The sequence below is a fragment of the Barbus barbus genome (genome assembly GCF_936440315.1).
Source record: "Barbus barbus genome assembly, chromosome: 7".
Lineage (NCBI taxonomy): Eukaryota > Metazoa > Chordata > Actinopteri > Cypriniformes > Cyprinidae > Barbus > Barbus barbus.
Window position 1 is genome coordinate 14,306,983 of NC_136735.1, and position 27,115 is coordinate 14,334,097.

Consider the following 27,115-nt stretch of genomic DNA (forward strand, 5'->3'; position numbering starts at 1 on the left):
GTAGGAAAATAAACAAAAGATGAAATAGCATCAACACACTTTTCCATTTATTAGTCGTTAAACTCAGACAAAGACTGAGGACTTATAAAGGAAATTGAACAAAGGAGTTAACAAAATGATTAATGTAAGACAGGTGATCTAAATAAACGAAGATTAACTAATGACAAGAACCGGAACAAAACCAAATATGGGCAAAACTGAACTAAACAGAAACCAACACGTGACAGATAATAGGCAAAATGAATCAAAAGCTATTAGAATCTTATTTTATTGTAATTTTGACCACAAGGTGGCAAACTTCTGTTCCCAAACTTAGTGTACCCTCAGCTCATAGTGCCAATTATACACATTATGTCTCATAAAGACATAATGTTACATAAAATACATTATTTTGAACTGAATTTCAAAATGGCTGGCATCCAAAATGGCCAATATGGAAAAATTGGGCATTGCTTGATGATGATCTCATGTTTTACTATAATTTGGTCCCCATAAAGCTAGTAAATCCAGGTAACACAATGAAAGCAGCAGGTGTTGCAATACCTCTTTTGGCACTCATGATCAACTACTACCGCATGTAGCAGCCGAGTGCCGATTTCCTCTTCTCACAAAACAAAGTCACACTTGAATCTGCGATCTATCATCGACTCATCTTGAGGGAATAATTGTATTATGACATATCTGTTTGGGTTTTGGGTCTGTCCATCATCTGAATCATGTATCAAACATCAGACAGTTTCCCTCTCAGGTCAATGGATTGTCGGAGCACTTCATTACGGGCGGCAGGACACAGTGATGTGATTCTGCCTGATTCCCCCTTCCTCTCCCACCCTTGCTCCAGGCCTGGAGTCCAACCTATAAAAGCACACTTGAGTCTGGGAATTTGCAGCTGCAGTGTTGATTTCCCAGTGCAATACGGCGCTCTTTTGTTAATATTGAAATCAACCCAACTGTTACGGCGGCCCACATCAGCCCCGACGAGCCATTATGTTGCTTTAAAGCAAAATCTCAGTAAGGAAGGCAGGGAGTGAAATGAAATCAGTTATGGTTCTTACATTCTTGCGACAGTCTCACAAGGAGTTATCAAAGCCCTTTTCCCCCCACGACTGACCTAATGCTCACCTCCTCATTTGGCTTGGACACATCATTAAGAATATGCATGAGAGCGATGTTTTTCTTCTCTGGTGCTGTACTACAGCAATGTTGTAGTTAGCTCATGAACCCTCAGGGCTTTCTGTGGGGTTTGTTAACAGAATGAAGCATGAGAAAGGGTCCTGGATAAGGACCCAGGGCAAACACATGTGGTTTGGCTACATTTTTACCCAATACCATTTATCCTAAGAAGATTTTATTAAAAGCATAAACGGCAAGCACGAGCTGAGAAAGAGGCAGTAAAGGAGACACAGAGTGTAGGACACATAAAGGGAAAACGTGTTTTATGGTTACGCTTAATAACGAAGGAATATAATAAAACTGACCACTGTAAAAATGATTACTACTTAAACATCAATGTTTTCCATTCAAGCCTACAGATTGCAGTAGAAAACCTTTGCAGCTGGAAAAACGACAAATGTTTTATGCAATGTGAACTGATGTTTTGACAAACGCATGTAAATATGTAATTCAAACCATACAAAGACAGAATAACTTGATCTGTGAGTGCACTGAATGTTTACTCTTTCCATACATTAAATAAAAAGAGAAGTTCTACCATTTCAAACATGCAGCTGGAAAAAGTAATTTTGTGATGTTTACAGCTTATGGTTTATTAACCCATGAAGCAGGTGAATACACTCAAGAGGAGAGGGCCTGTTATGCTTATTTGGCTTTTAATGCTAAAGCTACACGTCACCACGGTGTAATGCATGTGTTACAGAACTTACTGGAACAGTTTGTTATAGACAGCAAACCTGCCAAGACACTTACCCGCACCTGAATAAACAATCCATCCATTTTAAAATCACACAAACTCACACACCCAAAGCAAAGGGGATACTCGTCCTATGACAGGAGTCACAGGCAGCTTCCTGTCTCTTCACATTACTTGGTATCACATGGTGTCAACAGTTTCCAGTCACTGCGGGCTACACTCTTCACTTCTCTGAGGAAGCGCTCATCGGATATTTTTAATCAGCCTGTTGCTTGTCAGGTGGCTATGATTCAGCTACCGTCACTGCGTGGTGTGCTGAAGTCATACCTTTCCACATTGCTCGCTGAAGCCCATTTTCTGCCTCAGAGTAAATAAATATAACAGATAATTGTGAGATATAAAGTTGCAATTACAGAAACGATTGTAAATGCAAAACACGAAGTTACAATAATAAAATCACAATGAAGATATTAGGAATTGTGAGATAAAATTGCAATATTAAATAATAAAGTCAAAATTGTGAGATATAAAGTTGCAATTATAAAAAAAAGTTGTAAATGTAAGTAAAGTCAAAACAATAAAAGATTAAATCTAAATTGAGATATAATAATTGTGAGATAAAATTGCAATATTGAAAAATAAAATCACAATTGTGAGATAAATTGTAATTACAAAAAAGTGGCAACTGTTTGTTAAGTCAAGTTAAGATAATAAAAATAAATAAAAGTAAAATCACAATTAAGATATAAAATAAGAAGTGTGAGGTATAACGTAACACTGTGAGATATATCATCACACTATCAAGAAACAGTCTTATGTGATATAAAGTTGCAATTACAATTGAAGTCAAAATAATAAAAACAAAATCAAAATTGAGATATAAAGAATTGTGAGCTAAAATTGCATCAATAAATAAAGTCGCAATTGAGACATATTAAGAGATATTAATTCAATTAAGATATAAAGTAAGAATTGTGAGATATAGTCACTGCGAAATATAAAATCACAATAGCAAGAAAGTCTTTTTTTGTGATATGAAGTTACAATTACAAAAAAGTCGCAATTGTGAGTTATAAAGTCAAAATGGTAAAAAACTAAATTACAAATACACTGAGATATAAAATCACATTATCAACAAATAAACTCTTAATTGTGAGATAAAGTTGCGATCATAAAAAAATGTATTGAAGGTTATGAAGTCACAATGATAAAAAAATACAAAATACATACAATACACAGACATAAAGTGAGAACTGTAATCTCACAGTTCAAGAATTTTAAGATATAAATTATACTTTGAGATATAATGTTGCAATATCAGGAAATAAAGTCACCATTTCTGAGATATAGAGTTGCAATTATTAAAAAAAAATAAAATCACAATTCTGATACACATTGCTACATGTGAAATCACAATGGCAGCTAATTAAGTCAGAAACATGAGATATAAAGTTAGAATTATGAGATATAAAATCCATTATTTATTCTTGCGTAATGAGTGTTTTATTCTTTTAATGAGTATTTATCTTATTTTTAATTATTTTTTATTTTACTCTAATGCAGGAAACTGGCTTCCATAGCTATGAGAAGAGAGAATGAAAATCCAATTTGAGATCTGACATTTACATTTGGAGACGATGGTAGCAAAGATTTGTACAACCGAAAACAATTGAAAACATCTAAACATGTGGCTTACACACTCCAAATTCACCGAGTTGAGTTCCACGGAGCCCCGAGCCCACGAGCAAAGCTTAAACGTCAACAAACCCAAGCACTCACCTTCCTGACATTCCTGACGGAAAATAATCCCGCTTCTACAAACAAACACTCCAAAGGCTGCTGGGTCTCTACATACATCAAAATCTAAAGAGAGAGAGAGAGACAGAAAAACCTCTGAGATAAGCACCCAGCGCTAAGCTGGCCATTATGATGTTTGCGGCCTGAGACAGCAGAGGGTGATGTGGCGGCAGCAAGCCTGGGCTAAGACGACTCCCTTGAGTCGTGCCCTCTTTCCCTTCACCTCATTGAAGAGCCTTACATAATCTTGACAAACAAATAAACAACACAACAAACAAGCGGCGCATATGGTTTAAGATGCCACAGCTGCAAAAAGAAAAAAAAACAAAAGATAAAGGACAACAACAAGGGATGTTCTGTCATGTGTCCACCCAAATACATCAAAAAGCGAGCTCCAAGACAGGTTCGACTCATCAGAGTGTCTTCTTTTTTACCTTCACCCTATCCGTCGCTCCCTCCCTCAGTATCAGCCCCCCAGCTGAGGAATGTAGGTCATGATACAGAGCTATTTCAATACAGGCAGATCACAGCACAGCAGGGGCACACGCACGCATTCACAACACACACACACGCACAATAAAAACTTCTTTCATGAAGGAGAAGCACATTCTTACAGAATAAGAGGGCTTGCGAGTGTGAAAATTTGGAATGGATAAAAATATCTGCAGGAGTGCTTCACAGTGGTGCGTCATTTTGCCGATTCCATTCGTTGACGAGCTAAAACAGGCTCTTTTCGCTTTCATACATGTAGATTTGCACCTCCTCTTGCCCTCGCCATCTTCTCGGGGGTTATGTCAGCTGAATAATGTAGAAGGAGCAGTCGAATGGTTGGTTGGGGGTCCTCCCGCTGGGCTGGGATCCATGGGCCAAAGAGATGGAAATCTCTCAGACGCAGGAGCCTGACACATCTGGGCCATCTCAAGCGACAGTGCCGAGCTCCCGGGTCCACGATGCCTCACCCCTGCCGTGTGCCGAACCGCCGAACTGAGCCCTTTATCTCCGTCTCCCTTTCAGTCTTTTTCTCCTCTGCCGCTGCGTCTCCCACGTTCCTTCACTCCCCGCTGCCTCTCGTCTATAGGTCGGTGCGTATGGATGAAAGAAAGGATTTTACTTCGTTTTGACAACGAGAGAATGGCTGCTTCTTTTGTATTGTGATGTTTGGAGAAATGTGTGCATGTGTATGTGTTGGAAAGCTTCCCTGAAGGATTTTGTGTTGACACTTGGTTTGGAGTTAAACTGAGAGAGTCTGGCAGGCTTGGGATTTATCTGGAGACAAAGTGTGTGTGTAAAAGAGAGAGAAAGGACACATAATATTGTGATAGGCTGCACTCACTAAAACAGAGGAAAACACACCGAGTCCCTGATGCACATCTGCAAACACAACTTATTTTTCCACATTTTTTTAAATTCTAAAATAAATATAAACCCATAATATGAAATGCTGCAATTATGGAAAAATATTAAAGAACATTAAAGTTTATTCAGTTTAATAAAATGTTAAAAGTAGTTTTAGATAAAATATATATACAATGCACTTAACATTTGCAATATTAATGGGATAAAATTATAAAGATTACAATGAAACTGCCAATCAATAATAATTTAAATAAAAATATTAAATTATAATATTAAATGAAATGTGTTTAAATGATAAATTACTTGATGTTTTGATGTATGTAAATAAATTATTACTAGCATCTTATGTAGAATTTACTGATTTATGAGTGGCAAAAGACATTCCTCATATTGATTTATTGTGAATCATTATCCTCCATTGCTGCTTGATTTTAAATTTTGGTAAAATGCTTTATTTTAAATGTTATGCATTTATATTGTATATACAATTTATATATGTATTTATGTATTTTTAATAAAAAAAATAATAAAATGCTATTTACTCATTATACTGCCAAACAGAAAAATCATAATACTGCACCATGTTGACTGTTATTTAGGCCATGACTTGGTGCTCCAAGAAAAATAAATCGTTTCTGAATGACTGCACCAATTTCTTAGTTCTTGGTCACCAGGTATTCGACCTGAATTCACATGGTCAGATGTGACTGATGGTTATGTGTTAGATTTCCATTATGCCTCCTTGTACAGAAAGGCTTTACAGATCCGCTGTGCTGTTCACTGGATATTAACATCAGTCTACAGAACTTCAGAACAGAGCTAATGGACATATCGCTAGTCCTAAAGCTGTATTCTCTTTGTCTCTTTGTCTACCACATGCTGTCATGTACGCTCTGCTACAAAACCTACTGAGCCTCACTGCCTACATAGTCTTGTGTACAAAACCGTAAAAAAGTGATGGATCTGAAATGCGCTACATAGACAAAAACGCTGTGTTGTGACTCAATTCACAATCGATTTCAATACAAGCGATGTGACGAGAATAATATAAATATACATAGAACACATACATTTTGAGTAAAATAATATTTTTTAAACATTTCTTGTCGATTCTTTTCAGTGTTTAATTATGTTTGTAATATAGAGAAATAACATTTCACCTTCTTTGGATCATTTTTTTTTCAATAAGCTTATTGTAATTCATTCTCTTTGATGAACACGTGATGCTGCATTAAAATGAACATTTATTTCTTTTGAAACAGCCTTCGAGTCGGAAACATGCCTATAAGGAGGAAGCTCACTAGGTTTTTGGAACAGAGCTCTGAAGTGTTCTGAACTAATACCACCATTTAGTGAATTTAGGCAGATTTAATTCTCTACCGCTAGCTAGAGAAGCACATTTCTGCTAACACAAACACTCACACACACACACACACACTTTAGCAGCCTCAGCCAGGGATGTGATAGGACACAGCTGGGAGGTCAAGCTGACAGTAAGATGGAGCGGGTGTGTGCGACCTGACTAAATCCCCCCATACATTCAGTCCTGGACACACAAACACGGGGTAACCTGAATGCGCAGAGGCTACCGTCACCTATTCACTCAGTCTCACTTTACACGGGGCTTATTTGCAGCTAGAGGCAGGAAGAAACATTCTCACAACTAACGTGTGTGTCACCGTACATCTCATCTGGATGTATAGAGAGTGTGAGAGTGATCGGGCCTGTCTTACTCCGGGACTAAAGAGTGTAGTGTGCACTGCAGCTGCGCCCCGCTCTGGTGATGCATCACAAACCAAGGGAACGTCTGAAATATCTCGACGGTAAGCACTTTTGTACACACTGGAGTAGATACACATGTGAGAGACAACAAATATGCAGAAGAAAGGGGTGGGGGGTGCGTGAGAGGGAAAGACAAATATAGAGAAAGCACGATAAATTACTGGCCACAGCACATGATTTCTATCATGCGTAAACTGGAAAATTGCTAAATGATTTAGCTGTGGCCAAACAAAAGAACACAATCCACAGTTAACATTTGAACTCATCTCAAGCCTTCCCATTAATTAAAAAAATGTTTTTGTATGAACACAACATGCAAAATAATTGGCACACACACACAAAAGCAATTTAGCACAATGACTGTAAACAGACTACTGAGTCGGGAGAAAGAGGGTTCCTCATTATAAAGAATAGGGAGGGAGTCTAATTCTTTATTAAAAGTGGCGAGAGAGACAGAGAGAGCACTAAAATACAGAGAAATACAGCACTAGCACTACGCCAATTACTAACAGCCCATAACTGAGTACAAAACGATAAATTTAGGCAAGCCTGGAGGAGTGCACCTATACGGGTGAATCTAACGAATCTTATAATAAAATATAATTAAATGAAATCAAATTAATATAAATAAAATACTGTATAGATAAATAATTACACTTTGTCCTCACAGTGCTGAATCCAAACACTTTTTTAATTAGTTTTTCATTTACTTCATCAAAATCATCATAAATTAACTGCAACACAAACTACCATCATGTATAAATACTTTACCATTTATTTTCTCACAGCACCATAATGTAGATGACATTTTTGCATTATGCTAAGGAAAATTTAGGAGCAAATTTGAGCAAATTATAATAAACACATTGTTACAAAAAATTACACATCTTGTCCTAGATAGTCTTAGTACAAATGTAGTATAAAATGTAAATATAGATTTTCTTAATTTTGTTTTCTTTTAAATTTGGACTGGATATGTTATTGGCAGGTTTCGTGAGATTTGCCCATATGATGGTGCAAAAGCCATATTGAGTGACAACTGATATTAAACCATACTCAGTCAGTAGACAACATGAAACAGATGCTTGGGTTAAACAGCTCAACGCTGTCTTTTTTGTATGACATTTTATGTAAACCAGAACTTGGGACAATGAAAGATTATAAATGTGTTTTCCTGCCTAATTATTAAGCTGAATGTCACAAGATACACAGAGCTAATTTGGTCTGTGCGTTAGCCTCAGAGAAATAAACATTCCCCAAGCACACACACACACGCACACACACACACACACGCACACACACACACACACACGTGAACACAGCCAGCCTTCAGATTATAAGTATACAGTATTTAAAGTACAATACCAATTACGTAATTACACACATTTAGAACTCAGAATATCTCACTGGTTTAAAGGTAAGAAAGACAAGAAAATGTGACAAGACAAACACACACCAATGGGGGCTGTTGTTTGTTGTTAAAGCGGGGAAACACAACACACATCACACATTACTTAAAATGAATAGTTTCTCCCTGTTACTGAAAAAAACAACCCTGCTTCTCAAACCACTACTCAGAACTGTATGTATATATAATTTTTTTGTTGTTGTTTTTTTTTTAATTACAATATTTAGAAATGGCAATAAGCTTTTTTTTTTTTTTTTTTAATTTCAAGATTCGTCAAGTCAAATATATTTCCATTTCATTTTTGGCCATCTATTGCAAAATCAGTGAGAACTCATCCATTTATAATATTCCAGGAAGAACAAAATTACAGTTATTGAAAGCTCATGTCTAATGAAAAAATCATATATATGACTCAGAGTGAAGTAGAGTCCATACCAGAACCAAAATGTTGTGTTTAGAGCCTTTTGTCCAATCAACATCAATCTTTACCGCTTTCAAATCACTGATACAGCTATCTGCCATACACTCCAAGTGAAGCATGGAATCCTATGCACAGATTCATGTAGATTAAAGCGGATCACGAACAGCATGACAGAGCTGCATTATATTAATGCAAACACTAAGAGCAAATGAGGTGAGACACAAATCACAACCTATTTGCAATTCTTTGAAGTGCACAGATACTTAAAACCCATTTCCCACACAATGACTAACACAGTATCCAGAAATAATGAGCCTGTGTGAGAGTGTGATTTTCCAGTGTGTGTATACAGTGATCAATACCGTCGTTTTTGCGAGGTGATTTAGCATTCTGTGTAGCGCGCGTACAGAAAATGTAGACTGGCATTCTGTTCACTAGGGAACATGCTCCTTAAAGGCTTATCTGTATTAACAAAATAAGCTGTGAAACATCTATGCAAGCTGGACTGCAATGCAGACTAAGAGGGAGAACTAGATGCCTGGTCCATTACTTGGGGGTGGAGGGCAAATTCAGTCACTCCATCAGCTAAGCATAATGGAAAACATGCCTCTCACCTGACATGCCTTAGTCATGTCCAAAAACATGGCAGAAGGACTGTAAAAAATAATTGTTGGAAACTAATATAAGAGCAGCTAGCATGAACTAACAATGTCAAAGACCCCCGCATCCACCAACACAGAGCCACACAGTCTGCGAGAGGAGACACCTGGTTCGCCTTTCACACCTAAATATAAAGCGTGAAGACTCAATCCACTTTGAGGACACAATTCTTGACAAAATGTCCCGCGTATGCCTCTGCGCAAGTGAAAATCACTTGCTTGACATGCTAAGGGTCATTAAGGTCCAGACACAGGTGGGTGGACAAATGTCAACAGCACAGGAGGCTGTGGTGGAGCACTGGGAGGACTCTCATTAAACTCTGACAAATCCACACATTCAGAGTGCTGCGCCTTCAAGCCTGGACCTCGACCGGGCTGTTTCCATCATGGATGGATGAGAGAGCCGGATGTAGTGCTAATCACTACAGGGTGCCTGTGGGTATTGTGTTAAAGGACCAGAGCAAATCTTCAAAACGATACGGATGTTTCATTTACATTTTTGACGTGCTGGAGATGAGAAATCAATGACTAGATATTTCATATCCGTTTGTTTTCGGGATGTTCACTAGTGTATGGAGCCCAAAACACGCACATACACAAACCCACCCATTTACATAAAAAAAAGCTTTGAAATGAAGCAAGAGAACATCAGAAGCTCTAATAGAGATAAAACAGGAACAATATCACAAAACAACGCCCCAAGGAACATCACCACATATCAAATCGCTAGAATCAAAGCCAATGATGTTGTCGCTTTAATTTGGCAAAGCCCGCAGCTAGGACCAGATCCAGTGAAGATGAAAACTACACACGTGTGAGAAAACAAACACTTTAGTTGGTGGCCATTTATTTGCAGTCTTTTATTACTGCTGGGCATCTTTGGTTATCGGCAGGCAGGCGGAAAAAACGGATCTTTCATTTCGCGCCAATGTTTGCTGGTGGAAACAGTGGAATGTTTGAGATCTGTAGTGTTGAGCACATGTCTCTGGGGTCTAACTGGCTTTATGGCCATTAGTTTAATTTTGAAATACGTTGAGTGTGCCAGGCCAATGCATGGGGCTCTCTGGTCAACACGAGCACTGCAGTAACAGTTACAAAAGTTGAGCTCAGTCAGTGAAAGCAGTGCTGGATGCTGATATTGATTGGCTTGCCTCATGGTTTTTGTGAGTGACAGCCAGCTCTATGGCTGTTGATTAACACCATGTAAGATGCTCAGAGTACTTTGTCACAAGATGAGTAGACACTCTTTTTTATTTCATACTCTCTATGTCTCTTCTCTTCTTTTCTTTTGGAGTAGAAATGATGCTGATCGATCAGTATAGTGCTTTTAAAAAAAAGTTCCAAAGATGTGGGTATTGGTGCAGAAAAACAGCCTTTGTGTGAAAAATGGCATGCGCAGGGAGGTGGGGGTCCAGAGTTTTGGCCCTGAGTGCTGGGAACTGTGCACAAACACATGAGAGGAACAAAGTTCATGGCTCTGGGAAGGAACCCTGACTGCTACGGATATAAAGCATTATCCTTGAAGATACACAGTCTTCTAGCTCTAAAGACTTTTAGGCTTTTATTCACTGCCAGTGAACTTTTGTTCTCTCTCTCTCAGATTCCAAGATAGAAATCACTATCATAAAAGAATCAGAGTTCTGTTGATTGTAAGCACACATCTCTTAGTAAGTGTTATTTGCTGGTTGATGGCGAGTTCGGTGCTAAATAGACCTGTCACCACGTGGCTCTCCTGTGAACCCTATGCGGAAAGGCTTCCAGATGATGGCGGCATGAACAGAGAGATATTCCTCTCTCCCCACTCAGAGAATTCTCCGTTAGGACGGCCGATAAATCAATGAGGACAATGTTTTCTTTGGGCTAATTGTTTGAACAGTGTAAGGTCATTTGCTGGTAACGCTAAAGTGTCCTGTTAGGCTGGGCGCCGGGCCGTAATTGACAACATGTAGGATGGAAACAGGAAATAATCTGATCCCTCTTTGCAAACTGACTCCGCTGACTATGTCGAACTGTGTGTACATAGGCCTGCATGTGTGTGTGTGCTTAAGGGGGGAAATGTTAGCTATGGTTAGCATACATTCCCTCGAATGCTGAAGGGTAACCAGGTGCAGTCTGTCTCCGGAGGCAACGGGATTAACCCAGTCCTCTAGTGCCCGTTTAATGAAGTCATCCCACTCTAGAGGCCTCAGCTCTACAGGGAGAGAGCAAGGGAAGTCTGTAAGTTTTCCATCATCTTAAAAAGAGCATTCCTTCCCTTAGGATACAGTGGAAGAACAGCGTTAACACACTTTCGATAGTTTCAAAGTGTATTCTGCCTGAGCATTTACTATTAAGAAACAAGAACACATAGTGTTTCAGATAAAACACTGTTACAAGTGCACAGACGTACAGTGCTTATGAACCCGTTCAATGAAGTCTTCAAGAAGTTTTCTCTGAATATTGCATGAAAACAAATCACAGTTATCACAGTTATCTATTCATGTACTATTGAGAGAATGATGAGACATTTCATATTAAGTGGCATTTACAAAAAAAAATATATATATATATTTATTTTAAGATTATTAATAAACTACTAAAGGTACGTACATGGTATCCCTACTAAAAAAAAAAAAAAAAAAAAAATATATATATATATATATATATATATATATATATATATATATATATATTTAAAATCCAATTATTTCATACTAAGTATGGTTCAAATTTATTAAAAGATTTACTGAAATATCGCTCAAGGCTTACTGATATAAAAATAATTATTACAATTTATTGGGAGTACTACTTGTGCACAATGCACATTTCTCAATATTAAACCTAAAATGTGTTTTAATGCCACTATTGATGAGGATTTGTGATCTTTGAATAATATATGTCTTTTTTTAATACAATATATTAAAAGTGTACCTGAAGTATACCTGAAATAGTTCCACTTTAGTACAATCAAATATACTTCAGTATATCTTTAGTTGGACTTCTGCACTACTTTTGCACAATTAAAGTGCATTAAGTACACAATTAGTTGTTCCAATTTAGCAGACTTTAAGTATACCAGTTTAGTATATTAAAAGTACAATTGCAGGGCATTTTTATTAAGTATATAAATATGTAAATGTATTTATAGTATACTTATCATGAAATAAATGTATTTCAAATACATTTTACTATATTTGTTTTTCACTAGGAATTAAAGATGCTTAATTATTTTATTTTTCCAAGTAAGACCTTTTTTTATTTTTTTGAGACAAATATGACTTAAGAAAATCCCTAAGAATATCTCAAATATATATAAATAAATAAATAAATAAATTGTCCTAGAAGAGGATTGATAATACCAGTAAACAAGGGGGAAAAAAACCTAGAAATATCTTTAATAAATAAATAAATTGTTCTAGAAGACTGTTCATAATAGCAAACCACTAATTATAGAGAATTATTAACAAAAGGGATTTAAGACTTAACTTGGACTAGTGACATAAGACTAAAACTTGATTTAATCATTCAGTTATCCTCACTCTTAGGCATTGGTTCGTGGAGATGCTGAGGATTGGAGTTCTCTAAGAAATGTCAATGTCTATTTCAGCCATTTTTGCCTGTGGGAACATGACACTTATCCATAACTGTGAGACCCTTTACAAAATCTGAGGCCTGAAGCACAAGCCTGTCGAGTGAGATAGCTTTTGTGGACACCTTGCTTTTATCTTTCAGTTTTGCATGTGTGCATGTCTACGTGTTAAACACAATCTACAGCACCTGTTGAGTGTTTATGAACGCCACATCCATTTGATGCACATCGAAAAAATTCTCTTCACTGCGTGATCCACTTGAAACTCACTATCAGACTGCTGCACAACAATAGAATGACAGACATGTGCAGTGCAAAGCAGTGGGAACTGTCACGTCTATGAGTGGGAACAGTGCCCCTCAGAGTGAAAAATGCTACTCACAGATAGCGACTCATTTTCAAACCGGCATTTAAAACCAAACAGCCACTCTTGATTAGTGAGTAGATGATTCCATTTGAGTTTATCCAAACAGCTCTTTGACACCAACACAGAGTTAATGGCATATTGACACACAGCAATTAGTAAACACGACAATCTACATCCTTTTGCACATTCAAAGTAGTAATAATAATAATAATACTAATAATAATAATGGTGCTGAGTGCATGAAGGGGTCTTGTATTTGCTAACAAATGCTGTTCTCCACCATGACTAGGATAAATGTCATCGTGAAGGAGGCCCCCTTTTGTACGCAGACTGTGCTAAACCTGAGTTAGGAAAATACACTTGGCTCCTTCTGCAGAGACAGGCCGTCGTAGTGTCTCTGGGCCTGTGGTGTTTAATTGCTCTCCTGACAAGCAAACAATAGCCAAGGTGCAAATCCTCTCATTATAAACATATGCGGTGTGTCAGTCACGCTAATCTTCCTGTTGTTGGTTTATTGCGTATTAAGATAATCCCAATGACAACACTAAAGGCCTTTGCCCAGCGAACATCCAAATCCTTTTCAATACTGTATCTGTGCTGTAGGCTGTCAATGTATTTAAGTCTTTACGCATGTTATTATCTGATCAGAGGACAGGAGTTTATTATGGTGATTACCTTTATTTAAAACAGACCTTGAAAGTATTAGTGGAACTATCAATGCAAAGAATCATGGTTTAACTTTGGTTTGAGGATTTGAACAAATCCGTAACCCTAAGTATGAAACTTTGGTACGTAACTCACCCTGCACAATCTGGACTACATGCATGAACAATACTTTGAACTGTGTGGTTTTGGAATACACGTGTTGTAGTACATTTCAAGTTTCGCCTGACAGACAAATTTCCTCCAATGTCTTGAATATAGTATGAATCTCACACTGAAGACTGGAGTAATGGCTGTTGAAAATCAGCTTTTTTTTTCTCCAGATTTTAAAATATATGAAATCATTTCATAATATTTTACATAATATAAATGCAGTTGTGGTGAGCATAAGATTAGAAAGTTAGTAAGAATAAGAGAGCCGTTATATATTTGCATATATTTGCATGCATATCCAACAACAGTAGCATTACATTGTGACCTTTTGTATGCGAGTATCAAAGGGCAAGATCATGTGTTTTGGTGTTTAGATACACAAGGTTCATGTTGCTCCAAGCCAAAACTGCCACAACATGGCTAACTGCCAACTAAGGTCAAACGCAACAATAGAGAGCTTTTCTCAGAAATTCTCTTTCTTTCTCTCACACACACATATCTCCCAGTCCACATCAAACCACTCAAACGCAATTAAACCTGCTCTCCATTGTGCAAAGTGTAAATGAGATAAACAGTGAATGCATATTCTTGTTGCAGGCAGGCAGCATGTTTTCTGGACCATTAAACAGACAGACCAAGATCTTATCAAAGCCTGTGCGTCCACAGAGGAGCGTGTCATAAAAATGAGAAACTCTCTCAGATAATGAATCTGTCAGGTCACAGGCAGTCAAATATGGTAGCACAATGGTGTCTCGTTGCCATGCATGTTTAATTAAGCTTTAATTTCCCATGGAGCAGCCATTACGTCAAAACGAGGGGCCAGGATGAGGCAAGCGTGACTGAAGCTCCAAAATGGGAACTTGACCCCAGAGCAGGAGGTTGAGTGGAGCGTGTCTCAACGCCTCAGTGTCATACAGAATTCAACCACATAATGCTTTAAACAGGACGGCCCATAGGAGACAGTAAATAATGCAGTACAATAGAGCAAAATGCTGTTTTCATTTACTGAGCCGTCAGTGATGTGGGCGGCTCACAGATTATCTGCGAAGGTGTTATGTAGAGGAGAAGGGTGGACTAAACCAAACTACAACTATTTTTGGGACTATTTTGGGTATTTGCACACACATAGGCAAATCTCCTCTTGTGGTGAGAGCGAGTGCTCTTTTATGGGACAGGGTGGTGTTGGTAAAGGGCTCTCTTCACTTTGAAGTTGATTATGATAATGGCTGATGATTGCAACGATGTAAACCGTTTTCTAATTGCTCATCAGCACACGTTGTTCTAGATTGATTTGAAACGGCTGCACATCCTGCTCGGATCCAAGCCAGGCCTGCTTTGGCAAATTTAACACTCCCTTTCCACCTTTGAGTTATTTTCACAGGACACAAAACAATCAATAAGTTTGAAGCTTGAAGGGTACAGTTATTCTCTGAAGAACTTCCCGTGACTGCCGCTTAGTGGTCCTGTGTGATTTCTGCTCTATGAAAGACTAAATTAAATCATCAGAACAAAGATTTCTTCATTAAGAGACAGAATAACCAAATGGCTGATCTAGGGTTTACTGTACCGACCAGTATGCTAATCTCACAATAATTTCTAATCGGAGTCAATCTGATGTACAATCAGCCCTAGAGGGTTCTTTTTCACGGGATAACAAGAACCGTAATGCCATCATCACTTACAGCTAACGCCACTGATGGAACGCATGCGTTTGGCCATAGACTTCTGGTTCTGGAAACTAAGCTATAAATGTCCAGTTGATTTATACATCTGTACCTGTCCAGTTAAGCACTAAAATTATTGTGCATTGACTAAACTACAAGTTACAACCAAAACCACTCTGTGCTGAGCAACCTCAAAAACCAGTGGCTCTCAAACACAGTTTAATACAGCTTACTGGATAAATGGGACAACACTTCTGGGGTGTCACAAAATAGATTTCACTAGATTAGTGCCAGAAAGTTGTAGAAGCATAGACTGACAGTGGCATACATGTATTCTTAGCAGTATTTATTTAAGCTTAGAATGACCCGTTTAACATTTTTTAAGACTTGTAAATCTCAGACGGATAAATCCTCCAGCACTTGGAAGAAAGAGTGCTGACACATGTGGAAGTGCTGGGATGGGTCGCTTTCAGCTAGGTCACAGATACTCCCTCACGGATCGAGAAAACCAGAATCATGTGGGAACATATTGTGAGCATGTGTTTGAAGCGCAGCAGAACATTGTTGATGATTGTTAAAGTCCTGGCTGTAAACTGAAGAAAATGTAAGCAGACACAGACAGGGGAAACGCTGCATGATTCTCTCACTCTTGAATCACAATGCTTGTTATGTCTCAATCTTTTCAACTAGTTGTTCACCTAAAAAATAGTTGTCACTATTTACTAATCTTCAAGTTGTGCAAAACATATGACTTTATTCTTCTATTCTGTGCAAAACTATTTTAAAAGTAGTTCTAAAGAATATATATGCAGCCCTTTTCCATACAGTGAGAGTTCAAAGTGATCACAGTTGTTTGTCTAAAAATGTGAAATAAAATATATATATTTATGAACATACTGTGGCTTGTGTACAACTTGTATTCTATGGTCTTTTGAAGCCAAACAATAGCTGTGTGTGAACAAACTAAAACAGACCACTGATAATTATAATATAATAATATAATAATATTATAATAATAATCTTTTTATTTTGTATTTCAAAATATAGCATTATAGATTCTGTTACCTTTTTTACTATTGAAAAAGCTCATACCTTTTGAGAAGTGGTGGATCCATGTGAATGACAAGCATACAGGGAAGTTGGAGTCAAACAAATATGCAGCCTAATCAGTGGCAAAAAAAAAGAAAAGAAAGAAAGGTAAACGTTTTGATGTTTCACCAATGGTAAGAAAGGTTTAGGTAAGAACGCACCAAACTGGCCATAAACTGCATGCCTTCAGAGTATTCTAATTACCAAGTACTATTAATTCCTACATTTACTGATGAACTACATTTAAATCAAATTTAATTTAATTAAAACAAATTCTATTTATTCGTATCACTTTTTAAATTATTTTTTAATAATTACTTTAAATTTTATCTATACTATTTGATCAATGTTCTTTACACCAAACAAAAAATATTTTCACAAATATGATGGGAGCAGCTGGAATATCAATTAATAATTGCTTAAATTGTGCTCTGTTTCTCACAAAAAGTTAGTATATGGCTTGAGAAGATGTAATGCAAAAGTTACATGAACTGGTTTTATGATAATTTTCTGGTCATTTCTATGGCTTGACAAACAAGATGACAATGTGTTATGCAGTAAATATCCCATATAACACCCATATATAATTTAACACCTGAATGGCTTAGCTAAAATGTTTGTGTTGCATAGAAAAACAATACATTCACATACATACACTATGCCTGAATCAACATGGGGATGATTTTTTTTTTTTTTTTTAGGATGAACTACACCTTTAAATGTTATCATTTATCTGACGCAAGTTGCTGCCTTTGAGGTGATTTCTCATGTTATGGTGATTGTTCATAGAGATAAGCAGCAATGCAACTAATCAAACAGAGATATGGAGGATTCCTACAGTTTGGCAGAGCTTCAGGACATCTGGGCCAAGAGCTTAAAAAGATTTGTCAGAGCAAGACGCCGATATGCTGTTAAAACTGCTAAAAACACAAGTGCATGCATACAAGAAACAAGCACACACAAACAGGTAAGACACAGATTGTGTGAATAACAACACCAGTCTTCAGATGGTGTAAAAAGGATACTTGGGCTTTACTGAAGTGTGAAGTGACAGTCATCTGAATGCCAACAATATATCCATATAAAATAGAATGACTCTGATCTGCATATTGCCATCCACTAAGAAGAACAAAAGATCACTTCACAGTAACTAGCTACATAAAAACTATAGAAATACATACCTAAAAATATGAAACATATTATGCTAATGTATTAAAATAAGCATGTATAATGTGTTGGTCAATATTATTAGTGAATGGAAATGGGCAAACATGAAGCAACAGTGTGTGTGTGTGTGTGTGTGTGTGTGTGTGTGTGTACTCCAGGTGTGCTGACGAATAGTTGTTTCAATTAGCCTTTATTTTAGTCATCAAGCGCACTTGTCTGAATGAGGAATATGTCAGTGGATACTAGAGAGCCACTCTCTTTTTGTTGGCATGTAGAGATGTAGATAGAAGGAGAAAAACTGGAAATAAGTTTTACAGATACCTCACACCAGTGATTTAAAAAATGGTACCCCTGTAAATAAAAAAAGAGTTTGTGAGATAAGGAATTTGGGTTTACAAGTGCGTGGAAAAATTGCCAGTGGGTTTTAAAAACATGTGCATGGTAACTCTGAATTAAATTCAGCCTTCCAATGACCTCAGTCTAAAAACATGAATGTGTCAAAAGCATGTGGGGCTGTTGAAGCCTTAAGCGAGTAATCGACAATGAAAACAAACAGTAAACTCTGTTTTGGAGACGAAAGGCACTATTGAATTTGGTGTTCGCCGTTGAGTGCCCGTAGCTACATCAAGCGAGTGGAAATCTCGGTGTGTGACACCTTAAGGTAAAAGACAAGCTTTATTGTTTGGTTAAAACCCAACGCTGTGACATATGGTTGTGCATAACGGCGTCTACTCCAGGGACCGTGTGTCTAAGCACCAGCCGTAGTGGGATATCAGTATATCAAAGCTTTCCTGGAGAATACAGTACAGTAAGAGCTAACCACAGTGGGTCTTCTTCAGGCCCCGTGGTCCTTCACACAACAGCATTCAGCCCCACTGTGCAGCTCTATCAATGTGTGTGTGGTGATGGATGGATAACCTTTACTGGCTTTATCTGCAGCATTCACTATGGAGCTTCTAGCTGTTGCAGTTAGGCATTAGTGAAAATGTCTATCAGAGACCTGCACCATAGAAAACATCAAAAACCTCCTCAAATAGGCAAAGTGTAGAAAGAAACTACAGGGTTGTTGTGACTTTGCACAAAATCGCCATTGCTATATTGTTGCTCCCTCTCCATGCAAGTAAAGCATATGGGAATGCAGATAGCAACTCTGTGTTTTATCATAGTACTCTGAAGTATCACTGTGATGTAATTTTCCATGATTTTAACAGACATTCCCAAGTCCCTGCATTACATTTGACAATTTTATATTTTACTTAAATATGAACACATTTTTCTACCTATTTTCATGTTTCTTACAGGTTTGTTTATTTTCACTAAGCAAAACATAGTTTTGGACCCTTTTCACAGACTGGGATGATGCGTTTCCATAGTTATCATCATTGTAAACCTAGCAGAGTTTATATATATATATATATATATATATATATATATATATATATATATATATATATATATATATATATATATATATATTCACTTTTTTTAAATTGTGATACACATTTATAACACTATACCTAGGGGTGCCCATAAGTTTTCAATCTGGTTCTCATAAGAGCACCTGGAGATTTGGTTTGGTGCTTACACTGCACATAGTGTGACTCATTAAATATAACTATAGAAATAAAATAACAATCATAGTAATAATAGTACAATTGCGCTTTATTTAATTTATTAAAAATAATAATAATAAACAAAATAAAGTGTGATAATACCATTTTATTTTAAAATAAAAAAATACTATTAATTAGTATTAAATAAAAATACAATTATTTTATAGTACACTTAAAAATACAATGCTAATATAATTTTTTAAAAATATTTATATAATATAGGTATTCATTTATTTGAATTTTCAAACCTAAAATCAGCAATTTTTTTTTTTGGCAGGTTGCTGCCTCTAGGTCTGTGCACTGCCAGTGTTATCGCTGCTGCTATAAATGTCAGCGCGTAACCTAGATTTATGTTTTCAGTTCGTTTTGCAGTTAGTTGATCTAAAATGGTGATTGTGCATTAACAACTGTAAACCAACAGTACGCAACTTATTTACCCAGCGCATTGCACATTTTTTTTTATTTGGGTTTCGCATCCCCTGACTATACTTCAGGTTATATTACCCTAAATTTACAAAAAATTACAGAAAATTAATTAAGGCTGCTGTGTTTGTAATCCAATGGCTGAGAGAGTGATATTTTACATCTTTCTCTTCTATGAAAAGGGTCTATTGTGCCATCATTTCATGATGTTTGATCATAACTGTGGAACATAAAAGAGGGTCCCAGAACTGAATGAGGAAAAATGGATGATTTTAGGCTGCTTACTTCCAGGGGGGTCTTGGGCCAGTTGAGCAATTCTCAAATTGAGATGAATGGGAATGCTAACCGACAGCTTTCTCCAGGCATTGTAGAATAACACGGTACATATGCTACTGTATGCATTACCTCCCTCGACCTGCTCAAACAAGCAGACGTGTAGAGACTACACGACTCGCCCTGTGATGGGGGGTGTTCACAGCAAAATCAATACATGTATTATGAAATAAAAAAAGTAAGAGAGCTTGGTTGGAGTGTACCTGCCGTCGAGGGAAATTAGCTGTTGACTTGGCCAGCTCAACCTCAGACAAAGGCTTTTCTCCCCTTCTGATGTGCCCTGCACAGTGCAGGAGACTGGTGTAACCTGGGAAACTGGAGCACCTTGCGGAGGTGGGAAAAAACAACTCATAAAAATTAAAGGATTCAACTTTCAAACATATGCACTAACCACTTTCTATCATGCTGTGTTGCAGTCTATTGACAGCATATAACATTTCATTTAATCATTCAGGGGGCTAAAAATATAAGAATGTCCCCATGAAAAAGATGATAAGGAAGGATGGAAAATGAAAAGCAGATGGGAAGATTGCCGTGGCGCTGTCAAGACAAGAAGACCATGTGGAGCTGATCAGGAGAGGATCGGTGCCCGTGTCGAAATCCGATCACGGCGACGTGGGCTTGTACTGAATGCTTAACCAATTAGGCCGGACATCAGAAGCCCCGCCACCCCGGCCACTCCAGGCAGAGGACAGGAGTTACCTTACCGAGCCCAGCCGTTGCGGTTTAGCTCAGGTTTATTCACATCCAGCTCAAAACCTCCAGACTGAGAAACATAAGCCTGTCTCCAATCACATAAATAAGAGATGTTTATGCCTCAGACATGACCAAACACAAAATAGGCACATGTCAGGGCTGCTGGTGGTATGGATGTGTTTTTGGGATAGCTTACATTAAGCACATAAATACCTGCCCTGAAGCGCTTCAATGTTGAGGAAGAGGTCCAGAGAGACAGGCAGAGTCATGCATTAAATGCCTAGGATAGAGTGGATAGTTTGTTGATCCCAGCTAATCATAACAGATTTGGGGCCAAAATCACATCACAATCAGGCCTATGCAATATAGAAATCTTTATGCAAGCATTAGCAGAAACCTAATATACAGGCCACGGCAGCGCCAAAAAAACACACACAAAAAAACCTTATTTACATGCAAGATCGCATCCATGAAGTGTGGGGAAATTACTGTTTTAATAATTTAATTGTTGTAGATTGTTTGCATTTTCCATGCATTCAGAAATCTAGAATTGGTTTGTTTTAATGAGACCGGCACTGTTGCATAAAAGTACTTCTTGTCTAGATTTGTACGTTTATTCTACCATGAGTGTCATCCACTCAAATTGCTTGCATAATTACTCATATTATTTGGTTTTATTTAAGGTAAATGAATGTTAATGTGTTAACTAGCAAAACAATAAAAAAAATAATTAGGAGATCAATCAAAATTAAGTATTTTAATCGACTGACAGCACTAATTAATATTGATACTTGCACTTCCCTTTGATCAATTATTTCAAGCGGAACAGGAACAGACAGTGTGTTATGGACAAGTCAGATGTGTTTAAGCAGCTAATGCAGCCCATCATCAAAATGTGAGATACTATCTAGGACAACAATGCATTAGACTGGGACAGAGAGAGAAAGAGCGACACAGTATAAGGGAAAAAGCATGTCCAGTATCATTACACTAGAACATTGCACTCTGGGGTATCATTAAAGGATTCAATTGTGTTAGTGCCGTTAAACATGGCGCTAATTCGGGCCCTCTGAGAGGTAATGACCAATCTGTCAACCGCCATCCAAAGGAGGTAAAGGGAAACGCAGCAATACTAAAAACAGCAGAGACCAATTACGTCTTTATATCATATTACACATGGCCAACACAACCGGGCCAAGCAAGTGCATTATGACATTAATTAAGTTCTATGATGATGTAACCACCGTTCAAGCTGAAGTACATTCTGAGAATGCTGCGATATTAAACAAACAGAGCATTAATACAAGTCTGCTGCGAGCTAGTTTGATTGCTTACCGATAAATTCAACAAAGGTCAACATGAGCAAAGATAGAAGACATATTCAAATGGGTCTGATCACTAAAAGACTAAATCAGAGAGGCTCCACAGAATAAAAAAATATTACTAAAAAGAATGAACCTGTAGAGGTTGTGTAAGCATTAAAACTTAACATGGTCTTCTTTAACCCCTATAACAACATATACAGTGTTCCCAGACACTTTTTTTCCCATTTAATTTTGAATAATCATATAAATAAATAAATGAACACCAAACAAATAAATAAAACGATTTAAGATAAATCAAAAAATTATAACTGCAAATGCAGTAGTTAATTGGTATTTTTGAGTCATCTGAATTATTGGCACAAATTAGAAGAACAGCAACTCATACTCAGGGATTATTTTATATCATCTAGTTTCCTGATGTATTATATATTTATCATATACATTAACACACTCTCTGCATTATATAAAACCTTATGATGTTCTCAGAAGCTAAAACGTCAAAATTCCTAATATTAATTCCAATAATTCTAAATTATGTTGTCCTATTAAGACAGTTAAGACTTTGTATTGTAGCACAGAGGTCATGCAAATGCATTTACTTAGCAAAGAATATTGTTATTCATTTTCATGACTGCTCCAGGTCTGTGAGAATCCTGTATATGGAACTTGAAATATAATGGTGGTTTAAAGTTTTAATAAAAAATAAACTAAAATGAATAAATTACAAGGTACTTTATATATAATCAGAAACATATACTGTTTGAGTATACATGTTTAAGATAAATATATGTGGAAGAACAAGAAAAAGCAAAGAAAGGAGTGAGGAGACTGCCTAAACCAAGCCAAGAGGAAAATGTGACTAATGGTGTACAAAAAAAAAAAAAAAAAAAAAAAACAGGGCCCTAAAAGTGCCAGCATGTTTTTGGCAGGCCAGCGTCACATATGCCGTCAGGTCCTGAGAATCCGTATGTCATGTTCCAAGTGACAACAAGTGACAACTGGTACTGCAGTCTGTGCAGCATCCCTGATTGCTGGTTGGGGGAGACTGGAGTGTCACACAGAGCTCTGATTCGCCACCCACATCATACCAAATATATTACACCCCTTACAAATTCAGACAACCACAGCTACTCTTCAAAGTCAAAGAGGGAAAGTAGCACACTTTCTATAGAAATGGCACAAAAATACATAAACTTGAATATCACTTGACTTCATTGAAGGTCAAACCTGTTTTTTATTTATTATTTTATTTTTATTTTTTACTTATGCCTGTTGGAGGTGGATGTATAAGTGGTACGACAAGGAAGGAGGGGAAAGTGGAGTTGAACAGCATGAGCCCGAGGAATCATTTGCCTCCACATACCGTCATCAGCAGTGTAGAGAGGGAAAGCGATAGCAGAGGTGAGTGCTTTGTGAGCTTGACCTCGCACGGATCTGATAGTTTACTGCAGGGGTGCTGCCATCGAGCAGCTGGGATCCCTCCTCCAAACCTTCTGTTGAAGATTGAATAACAGACACTGAATGGTCAACAGACAGGGTGCAAAACGCATTTTCGGGACACAGCAGATACATTCTGTGATAGTAACAACAGGGGACGGCGAGCGAAACAACAGAAAGTCAATTTTGGAAGCGAGGAGCCCTTAATGGAGCTGATGCATGGGGGTACAAATAAAAAAGCAGAACGGCGTTGCGATGTACAGGGCAGATAAAAGGGAGCCGGCTCGCTCCGCTTGACACAGGGGAAGATGCACGACTGGAGTCATTGCAATGGTGCGGCCCAGAGGAATGAGCGTCAAACGTGGTAATGGAGTAACGGTGTCACTGAGAGGGCAAAGGCGAACAGCGGCACACTCCATGAGCGATAACAAAACGATAATTGTAAAACTCATTTGCATTAAATGACAGAAACCATTAGGGGCTAATTAATTCTAGTGGATGCGTGTTCCAAAATGGGAGTGTCCTGCTGGCTGACGAAGAGGGGTTCTTGAGGAAGAAATCACAAATGGGAAAAGTGTCTACTGGCAGCTGCTCATTAAGGATAATGGGGCAATGGATAGTCACTTGCGCTAAGAGAATCATCCATTTCAGTAAACAGAAACTGATTGATATTTGAGCTATAACTGCCACCATTAGGGCCCTCGAATCGTGCGATGTGTGCAATTTCCCTTCTGTATCGCTTTTAATGGATCTCGGCATTGTCAGGCTTTGATATTTCCTGCGAAAAAACAGCAAACAGCATAAATCATAATAACAAAGAAAAATCTCTCTTGATAAGTTATAATTGCTTAAAGTGCTGGTCTTGTACAATTGAACACTAAGGGCAGAAAAAAGTTTTCCACAGGACCGCTGGCGAGTTTCCCCAAAGGAAACGGCTTTGAATGTAAACTCAAATTAAGGCACTTGAAAAAGTATCTTTCGGAGAAAACATTTCCGCACCGGTCGTTAAGCCATCAGAAGTTTGCTCTGTGAATGGCTGCGTATGCTCCAGTGGGGACCATAATGAAACAGCATTATGGGAATGGGCAGCAGGGAAAGCAGCCTTCCTCCAGGGCCAGGGGGAGCTTGTTAGCTAGCTGAGGTAAAACACTGGAGACAATCCCAGACACCTGGCTTCCCAAGGACCACCAGGGGAAGATGCGAAGGGGGGCAGGTGTATCTGAGGGGAGCGAGCAGCCCACTTTAAAGAAAAATTTGAAGCGGACCCGGAGACCAAGCAGCCTCCAAACAATCGGAGCTTATAAACGAGACCCCTGATTCCGTATCGGTTCACGGGGGGACTCGGTGCATTGCTGAGAAGGCAGGGCGAGTCTGCTGCACCACTCCAAACTCCTCCCTCCCGACTCTCGAGAACACAGGGACAAACCAAGGGAGGAAGAAAGGTCTCTGGAGGACAATGTAGCGTGTTCCAGCAAAGCAGGCAGCAGACTAACCACTCCAAGAGCCTCTCCCCTTTCCATGCTGAAAGGTTCTCACTGTGGCTGCTGCTCCAGCCACTAAATGGAGTCTTCCTCCTCTATAGAACATTCCAGAGGGCTGAAACAACACTGAAGTGGGCGCCTCTCAATGTCGCTCTTTAGCGCAAGGGAAAGCATTATCAGAGTGGAGAATACGGGAAGAGAGGCCAACATTAAACATGTATACGCTCTCCAGCTCTCATTATAAAACACCCTCTTGAAAACTCTCACCCGCTTCAGAGCTGAGAACAACGCTGACCGCTTACTACGAGCTTTCGTTCCACCTAACGTGGTTAAGAAATGTGCTTCAGGACATCTGATTCCCCATCCCATCCAACTATAAAAGAAGCCATTTTGCGATCTAACAGGAGGACTATCAAAATACGCCGTTTTGCAAACACAGGTCAGAGACTTCAAAGCTGAGCCTTGTCATTGACCTCTAATATATCTGAAGGTCCTCACCACAGATGATATGAACCCATCCATATGATATGAAAATCAATAGGCCTGCAAAGGCACAAAGCACTTGAGGAGAGCAGCTCCACTACATGCTGCTAGCTCAAATTGCTGTGTCTGTGATCGTATGATTGTGCTGTAATTGGGTTGTGGCGGGGAAGGGCTGCATGGGCATTTGACTTGCTGGTAGGGGGTATATGTGTATGGACAGAAGGTACGGTAAAGGGGCAAAGGAGTTGCCGCTGGACGACTAATAGACTTCACTCGACTCTGAAAAAACCGTCACTCAGAGTATTACAATGTAAAGTCGAAGCGAAGATGCTACTTGATTTTAGACAGACAGACAGACAGACAGACAGACAGACAGACAGATAGATAGATAGATAGATAGATAGATAGATAGATAGATAGATAGATAGATAGACAGACAGACAGACAGACAGACAGACAGACAGACAGACAGACAGACAGACAGACAGACAGAGAAGAAATGGTTTAACCACTTATTTCAAAACCCCCCACAGAACCAAGGACGGCAACAAAAATCATCACTCATATGGATCTTACAATTATCATGATAAATTTGGCAATAAACTATCAGCACTATCATTCACTTTTATTCATTCATATTTGTATCATGCAGCATTGTGCCCTCGTTGCCCCAAGCGATACCATTTCCCCCTCATAAGTCTTGAGTGCACAGCAAGCATCCTCTCCCTACTCTCTACTTTTTTTTCCCTCCGTCCTCTTTTCTTTTTTCAAAAATTGCATTTGGTGTCTCTATTTTTGGTGCGGCTAATTAATCCTCAGCATTTAGACAGAAAGCCGCAGGAGTAACAAGGCATTTAGGGGCCGGTGGGGCCCTCAGCGTCAACGATGAGCCTGGTTATGGAAAGCCCCCCACCGTTTGTCATGTCAGCCACCGTGTGCTGCTCCTATTAGGCTTCGCCCACACCATTGCCAAAAGGCAAGGGCACCCACGCACACCATAGGACAGCCATGTCAGAGAGAGTGTCTTCACCCACGATATCAAGACATGCACGTACTATCCAAGGAGGTCTATAATAGCTATCTGTTAGGATTTAACATCTCAATGGCACACACTCGGCTTACGCAGGTCACCCCAGTCTTATTTTTTGCTTTCAAATTAGGCAAATCTATGTTTTTAAGCAACTGACTTAAAAAGTTACGAGCAGTCTTAAAACAGATGACTAACTTGTAAGAGAAGTCTAAGTATTTAATGCAACCAGCCACAGATGTTTGTTTTGAGACAATCAACTAAGCCATAAATGCCATGTTACAAAAAAGGTTCTCATAACAAGGTAAAGTATATAATTTAAATATGTTTATC

The 27,115-nt window shown here is 38.3% G+C and overlaps 1 protein-coding gene across 1 annotated transcript in view; it reads right to left on the reverse strand.

Moving 5' to 3' along the window:
- LOC306872706 (teneurin-3-like) overlaps positions 1–27,115 on the reverse strand; it is a gene marked incomplete at its 3' end in the record, with an annotated part of 76,134 nt that overhangs the window by 29,280 nt on the left and 19,739 nt on the right. The window contains exon 2 of the mRNA XM_079421464.1: positions 20,537–20,657. The remainder of the gene's footprint in view (positions 1–20,536; positions 20,658–27,115) is intronic.